Source organism: Nomascus leucogenys, chromosome 15 (genome assembly GCF_006542625.1).
Source record: "Nomascus leucogenys isolate Asia chromosome 15, Asia_NLE_v1, whole genome shotgun sequence".
Classification (NCBI taxonomy): domain Eukaryota; kingdom Metazoa; phylum Chordata; class Mammalia; order Primates; family Hylobatidae; genus Nomascus; species Nomascus leucogenys.
The window spans coordinates 76,495,550-76,503,098 of record NC_044395.1 but is presented as its reverse complement, the minus strand read 5'-3'; the positions used below and the strand labels follow the sequence as shown (position 1 = coordinate 76,503,098).

At 48.5% G+C, this 7,549-nt stretch overlaps 1 long non-coding RNA gene across 1 annotated transcript; it reads right to left on the bottom strand.

The window, feature by feature from the left end:
• Positions 1 to 6,648: 6,648 nt before the first annotated feature.
• LOC115838646 lies at positions 6,649 to 6,873 on the bottom strand. Its single transcript, XR_004033694.1, has 2 exons — positions 6,836 to 6,873; positions 6,649 to 6,713 (listed from the first exon to the last, which is right to left on the bottom strand). It is a non-coding gene; the product is annotated as an uncharacterized LOC115838646 (long non-coding RNA).
• Between the last annotated feature and the right edge of the window lie 676 nt (positions 6,874 to 7,549).

The window sequence follows — 7,549 nt, the reverse complement described above, 5'->3', positions numbered from 1 at the left end:
CTGCCACATACCCCCTTCATCTTCTTAATGCCATGTCTCACATCAAATGTCCATTCCAGCACTGCTACTCCTTAACATAATGCTACTGAGGGCGCCAAGCTACATCAGTCCTCTCCCCAATCCTGTAACCCCCATTTCCTCTTAACAATGGGCCCATGACAGGCCAGGCACGGTGGCTCACGCCTGTAATCTCAGCACTTTGTGAGGCTGAGGCGGGCGGATCACGAGGTCAGGAGATCGAGACCATCCTGGCTAAACATGGTGAAGCCCTGTCTCTACTAAAAATACAAAAAAATCAGCTGGGCATGGTGGTAGGCGCCTGTAGTCCCAGCTACTCAGGAGGCTGAGGCAGGAGAATGGCATGAACCCGGGAGGTGGAGCTTGCAGTGAGCCGAGAGCACGCCACTGCACTCCAGCCTGGGCGACAGTGCGAGACTCTGTCTCAAAAAAAAAAAAAAAAAAAAAAGGGCCCATGACAGGGTGAGACCAGTGACTCAAGCCAGGTCTGGATCCTTGTCCGCTTTTCTCTGCCTACAAGCATTTTACACATCCTTCATGATCTACCTCCATATGCACCTCCCCGTGAAGCCATTGTCTATGCCAGGACCCAAGCACTTTGTAAATCCCAATCATATGGCAACAATCAAGTTGTTTCTTCTATTTTTGAGGGTGTATCTCTTCTGGACTAGGCTTGTTGAAGACCAGTAACTTACCTTATTCATATTTGCATGCCCCACAGCATCTAGTCCAATGCCTGCCTAATAGTAGGAGCTCTGTAAATGTGGGAGGAAGGAAGAAAGAAAGGGAGAAAGGGAGGAAGGAAGGAAAGAAAGAGAAGGAAAGGGAAGGAAGGAGGGAGAAAGGGAAGGAAAAAACAAAGAAAGAAAGGGAGGAAGAAAAGCACGGAAGCTAGGCATTCAGTATGCCACACCTCTGAGTTTTCCTAAGTCCAGCCCCAAATCATGTAAACATGGGCTTCCAATACAGAGACCACAAGAATTTGGTCTTTGTCATGGGCTTAGTTCATTACCATAGACTTAGAGGCTGATGGAAGTAGATCTCTCAGGACCTCCTGCCAATCTGGGAGCTGATGGAAGTCCCCGGAAGAAAAAAGGAGACAGTGGTATAGGGAAGGGCATGGAATTTTACATTCAAGGACTTACTCCATCCCAGCAGACTTTAGCTTTGGGTATGTCTTCTGACAACTCTGCACCGCAGCTTCCTTCTCTATGAAACTGAACACTATCACCTCCTTCCAGGGAGTGTTGTGAGGATGTAAAGAAAAACACAGAGCATGTGAAAGTGTTTTGTGGATGGGAGCGTGCCTTGTGGATGTTATTTCTTACCCAGATCAGGGTGTCTGTGTTGATGCTATTCTCCTTACTATTTGACTTTTCCTCTTGCCCTGACCCTGACCCAGGGGTGTTGGTTGTTGCTCTCAGAGAGTCTGGCCCTGGGGCTCCACCAGGCCTCACCACTGCCTGTTTCCTTGTGCGTCCCCCATAGCGGCCTTCAATGAGGAAGCCAACCCCGGATGTGTTTTGTGTAGTGTTTGGAATTCACCTCAGCCTACCACGGAGAAAGAGGGAAGGAGAAGAAAAAGGAGACGCAGCAGCCGCCACCACCAAAGCCTCCCAGGGAGCAAGCCACTCTAGAATAGTTCCTCCTGAGCTCTGCAGAGGCCTCACCACTGAGGAAAATGCCGGAAAAATGCCGGCTAATTTCAGAGGCTCCACGTTGGTGGGCCAACATCCCAGGGAGAATGAGCAATTATGATTTCCATCTAAGCAACATATGCTGTTTGCTGGCCTCTTTCGAACAGCTGTAGGTTAGATGCTGTTAAGATTGGTCTCCTTCTCTCCTCCATATTTCAGAATTCAAATTAAACTAAAATAACAGCACCTGCTGAACAAAAACCCCATTGGAAATGTGTCCTCGTACACAATTACTGTAGGGAGGCTGGTCACCATTGTTACCCGCCTATTCTTCCTGAATGGGAACGGCAGCGAAGTTTCCCAGGCAGCTGCAGCAATTCAATTGTATAACTGGAGCTGGCCCGGCGCCAACCCTCAAGAACTCAAGTGGCACCAAAAGATACTATATTGATTTGCAATCGAACATAATAGGCCATCAGCTTAATTATTACTGAAGTGACAAGGTTCTGGGTATTTCATATTTATATTTCAGGGCCTGTGAAGGATGAATGTAAATCTTTTAAATGCACGGATTTGCATATCTTCAGAAGGGTTGAGTGCTCTTATTACATTCATAGCCTTTGAAAGACCAAAAGGACTGGCTATTGAACTCAGGTTGCCAGATCCCACCGGCATTTGCTTGGATGAAGAGACAAAAGGCATAAAATGGAAATTGCTTTTAGTCCAAAAAAAAAAAAAAAAGGCCAAAAAAAAAAAAAAAGCCCACTACCCAACTCCATCAAGCTCAGGCCTCTTCGGGGGCCTTCCCTGGGAAATTGGTTATAGGTCTTATTGGACAGAGGCATTTGGATATTGGGAAATGAAACCAATGACTCTGACTTGTGAGGTCCCCTTTGCTTTCTCCTTCCCAGCCTGCATCGTGGACTCTGCAGAGCTCTGGTCAGTAGAATCTTATGAGCCACTGAGATGTGGGCAAGGGAGGGACAGGGAGAGACAGAGGTTCATTTTCCAAAAGTCCACTTCACTTATGCACCACACTAACACCTAAGACGCAAAGACAATGGTCTCATCTTCGTCCACTCATCATCATCAACCCTCCTCCCTACGTCCTTTCTAATAGGACCTGTTACCCTAGCAAGAAATTTTAAAACCATTCTAGATTTCTCCCTATCTCTCACCCTGTAGATCCAGTAAGTCATTGCAAGTTATAGAAGCCTCCTCCTGAGGCCCCCATGAGTACTGCTCTCTGCCCCATCAGTCTTATGTCCTACCTCTGTCAGGTCTCATTATAAAGCCGAAGTCTGTAAGATTTTCCTGCCACACCTTCCTGCCTGCATCTTTCTGGATTGCAGTCCATTTCCTACCCTGCCAGCATAAGGCTTTTCTGAAAATGCTGGAAACTCCTGCCTAAAACCTTTCCATAGAGGCCAGATGATAAAGCTCATCTCACTTCACAGTCAGGCATCAGCCTTCATGACAAACCACTATTCCCTAGGTATGTACTTTCACCCTTTACACATGGTGTTTCAATTCTCTTTGCCTGAATGCCTTTTTCTTCTTGTCAATGGAAAGACAAGAATCATCTTTCAAGATTCCCTTTAAAACAGTGCATCCTATCTTATACTTTACGCAGGTCCGCTCCTCAGCAACTTCACTTCTTTCATATGTACATTATGAAAACTTGTCATATTGTCCTTTACTTAATGGTTCACACTGGGAGATAAACTGCTTCCACTAGCAAGGCCTCACAGTCAGAAAATGTGCCTTTATATCAGGACCTGGCTCAGAGCTCGGAATGTAGAAATGTTCAGCAATTGTCAGTTGAATAATTCTTCATTCCTAGGAAACATCAACCATGTATTGAATGTCTATAATGTGTGATATTGTTCCAGGTGCTGAACCAAAAATAGTTCATATGGGAACCGAATCCCAAGTCCAAGACACTACAATAAGCATAATAGTCAATGCTAATGACCAAGAGGATGGTTTAGACATCAAGCATCCTCCAAACACAGAGAAAACAGGAAATTTGTGGCCTAGAGTGTCTGGGAGAAAGTAGGACTAGAGCTAAGCCTGAAATCCTGAAATGCTATAATTTAAGAAGTAGCAGGACTGTTTGAATTCACCTTCTCCAATCCCCACATTTTATAGATAAGAAAATTGAAGACCAAAAAAGGTAAGATTTACAAGGTTGCAAGAGCAGTAGGAACTCTGGCTTCCAAATCCTGCTTCTTTCCATGATGCAGAGAGATGGGTAGGACTTGACTAGAAATAAAGTGTGGAGAATATTCCAGATGATAGCTCTACAGCACCCTCACTATCCTCAGTAACCCCAGGAACCACAGTATCATCACTATTGCCACCACTCCTCTCCCCAGTACCACCATTGACACCACCTGCATTGTCTCCACCATTGTCAGTATCCCCCTGACAGCCACTGTTCCAGCCCCACTCCCGCCATCATTCACACCACCACGATCCATATCAGAGAAGCCTCTTTGAGTGGAGAGAAAAGGTGGTTTGTTCTTGTTTCCATTATCTGTAATGAAATTTCTGCCCCTGTTCTATTCCATTTTCCTACACCATTTAGACGGCCTCTGGCCTTTCAGATCCTGGGCTCTAGCACAGAGCTGCCTTAGCACTGCCAAGGGGCATTGTGATAATCTCCCCACTCAAGGAAGAATTTTTATTCCCTTGAACTGAAAAGCTATTTCCAAGGAAGCTAGATCAATAGGAATACAGGAAAGAAAAAATAAAAGACGAAAAGGGAGAGTATTGTAAAATTTAGGAAGCCAGAATTCTGTCTACAAAGGTAATGGGCAATAAGAGTTACGATCTAATTCTTTGAAGGGGACAGTTCAAGAAGTCTGAAGGGGGAGATGCCCACTGTTACCTAGATCAGGAAACCTAGGGAATATTCTCCAGGACACAGCTGAATCCCCCTTTCCCTGACTCTTGATGTCCTGGCTTATCATCAGGTTCTCCCCCTACCCTCCCTGTTGCCATCTCTGGCTTCTGTCTCGTCTGGTGCTGCATTTAGATCCACTTCCCTGGCTTATGTCCTTTGGGAAGAGCCCAGCACCTCCACTGGAATCACCCAGGAGAGAAATCCGAGGGCTGGCAAAGACTCAATCCCTGGAGTCCTCAGGCAGCAGCATCCCCAGAAGGGCCTCTCCTGCCAGGCAGAGCACAAAGGAAGGCATTATCCTGTGAGGAGGAGAGGAGCTGAGGAGGACCACCTGCTCAGGCAATTCTATGATAAAAGGAAGCGAGGTTGGAAATTGGACAATTGTTACTAAGTAGCTGAGGACCCAGCTGAGTGGGGTTTTCTTTAATAGAGATGATAGAAACCAGCTTTAAAGGCAGATGGAGATTTTCCAGAACCTAAGGGCTCATCAAGAGAAGCAGGGGAGAGAGCTAGGCCCAGGAAAGGGCATCTTTTAACATCCTTGTGAGGAGCCAGAAGGAGTGGGGTTCTTTCTTACAGGGATAGGAAGCATTTCACATGTGTCAGTATTTATTTCCTGCTCTCCTTTTAAAGGCACAGTCTTTGTGAGCACCTGGGAGGGAGAAAGTGATCCCTAAGACTTGGCGAGGGTTTGCCAAGAATTAGCTACAAAGGACCAAACACTTCTTTCACTGCTTCTAGGCTGGGAGACTGTGGAAACACTGGAAAGCAAGCAAATCTGGACTTCAAGCATTTGACAAAGTCTTTATTCTCGTGGAAAAGATAGGTGACAAGATAATTAAGTGAATTTGGAGTTGGTTTGTATCTACAATTGATTGTGTGCCTACCATTTGCCAAGCACCATACTGGATTTTTCACACATCGTATCACTGAATCACCTCATTCCCCTTTAACAGATGAGGAAAGTGGCTCAGAGAGGTTGACACATTTAGGCCTAGGGGAGCCTGGAAGCATATCTGCCACCTCTCTATAGCACCTGTCTACACGCTAGAATGGAGCATGCCCATGTATGCTCACAAGGCACCAGGGGAGCCTGGGAGCATCTCTGCCATCTCTCTATAGCACTTGTCTGCAGGCTAGAATGAAGCATGCCCATGTATGCTCACAAGGCACACTGTTCCATCGTGCACAAACACCAATCAACACGCTCTCGGTTGCAGTCACATAGAGCTCCGACTCCCACAGATGCCATGGGTGTGTGAGCACACACAGCCTTATAGGTACGAACATGCTCCCACACCAGGGATACCTCTCAGAGGTCTTACCTTTTTCTACCTCCTGTCTCCATCTCATGGATAGCACGCCTCTTTTCCTGCATCTCAAGCTTCAGAAAATGGTGCTGATTATCTGGGGTAACATTGTGTCCGGAATTGGTGGGTCCTTGGTCTCACTGACTTAAAGAATGAAGCCGCAGACCCTCGCGGTGAGTGTTACAGTTCTTAAAGGCGGCGTGTCCGGAGTTTGTTCCTTCTGATGTTCGGATGTGTTCGGAGTTTCTTCCTTCTGGTGGGTTCGTGGTCTCGCTGGCTTCAGGAGTGAAGCTGCAGACCTTCGCGGTGAGTGTTACAGCTCTTAAGGCGGTGCGTCTGGAGTTGTTCGTTTCTCTCGGGGGGTTCGTGGTCTCGCTGGCTTCAGGAGTGAAGCTGCAGACCTTAGTGGTGAGCGTTACAGCTCATAAAGGCAGTGTGGACCCAAACAGTGATCAGCAGTAACATTTACTGCAAAGGGAGAAAGAACAAAAACCGCCACACTGTGAAAGTGCACCCGAAGGGGTTGCCACTGCTGGCTCGGGCAGCCTGCTTTTATTCTCTTAGCTGGCCCCACCCACATCCTGCTGATTGGTCCATTTTACAGAGAGCCAATTGGTCTGTTTTACAGAGAGCTTATTGGTCCTTTTTTGACTGGGTGCTGATTGGTGCATTTACAATCCCTGAGCTAGACACAAAAGTTCTCCATGTCCCCACTAGATTAGCTAGATACAGAGTGCTGATTGGTGTATTTACAAACCCTGAGCTAGACACAGAGTGCTGATTAGTGCATTTACAAACCTTGAGCTAGATACAGAGTGCTGATTGGTGTATTCACAATCCCTTAGCTAGACATTTTAAAGATTCTCCAGCTCCCCACCAAATTAGCTAGATACAGAGTGCCGGTTGGTGCATCCACAAACCCAGAGCTAGACACAGGATGCTGATTGGTGTGTTTACAATACTTTAGCTAGAAATAAAGGTTCTCCAACTCCCCACTAGACTCAGGGGCCTAGCTGGCTTCAACCAGTGGATTCCGCACCAGGGCTGCAGGTGGAGCTGCCTGCCAGTCTGGTGCCATGCACCCGCACTCATCAGCCCTTGGGCAGTCAATGGGACCGGGCACCATGGAGCAGGGGGTGGCGCTCGTCGGAGAGGCTCAGGCCGCTCAGGAGCCAGGTGGGGGTGGGGTGGGGGGGGTTGGTGGAGGGAGGCTCAGGCATGGCGGGTTGCAGGTCCACACCCCTGCCCTGCGGGGAGGCAGCTAAGGCCGGGCGAGAAATTGAGTGCAGCGCCGGTGGGCTGGTACTGCTGGGGGACCAGGCACACCCTCTGCAGCTGCTGGCCCGGGTGCTAAGCCCCTCACTGCCCGGGGCCACTCCGCTCCGAGTGTGGGGCCCGCCAACCCCAGGCCCATCCGGAACTCTAGCTGGCCCGCAAGCGCCGCCGGCAGCCGGGCTTCCCGCCCACACTTCTCTCTCCACACCTCCCGGCAAGCTGAGGGAGCAGGCTCCGGCCTCAACCAGCCCAGAGAGGGGGCCCCCACAGCGCAGTGGCGGGCTGAAGGGCTCCTCAAGTGTGGCCAGAATGGGCGCCCAGGCCGAGGAGGCACTGAGAGTGAGCGAGGGCTGGGAGGGCTGCCAGCATGCTGTCACCTCTCAACATCTAAAGTCCAGTGG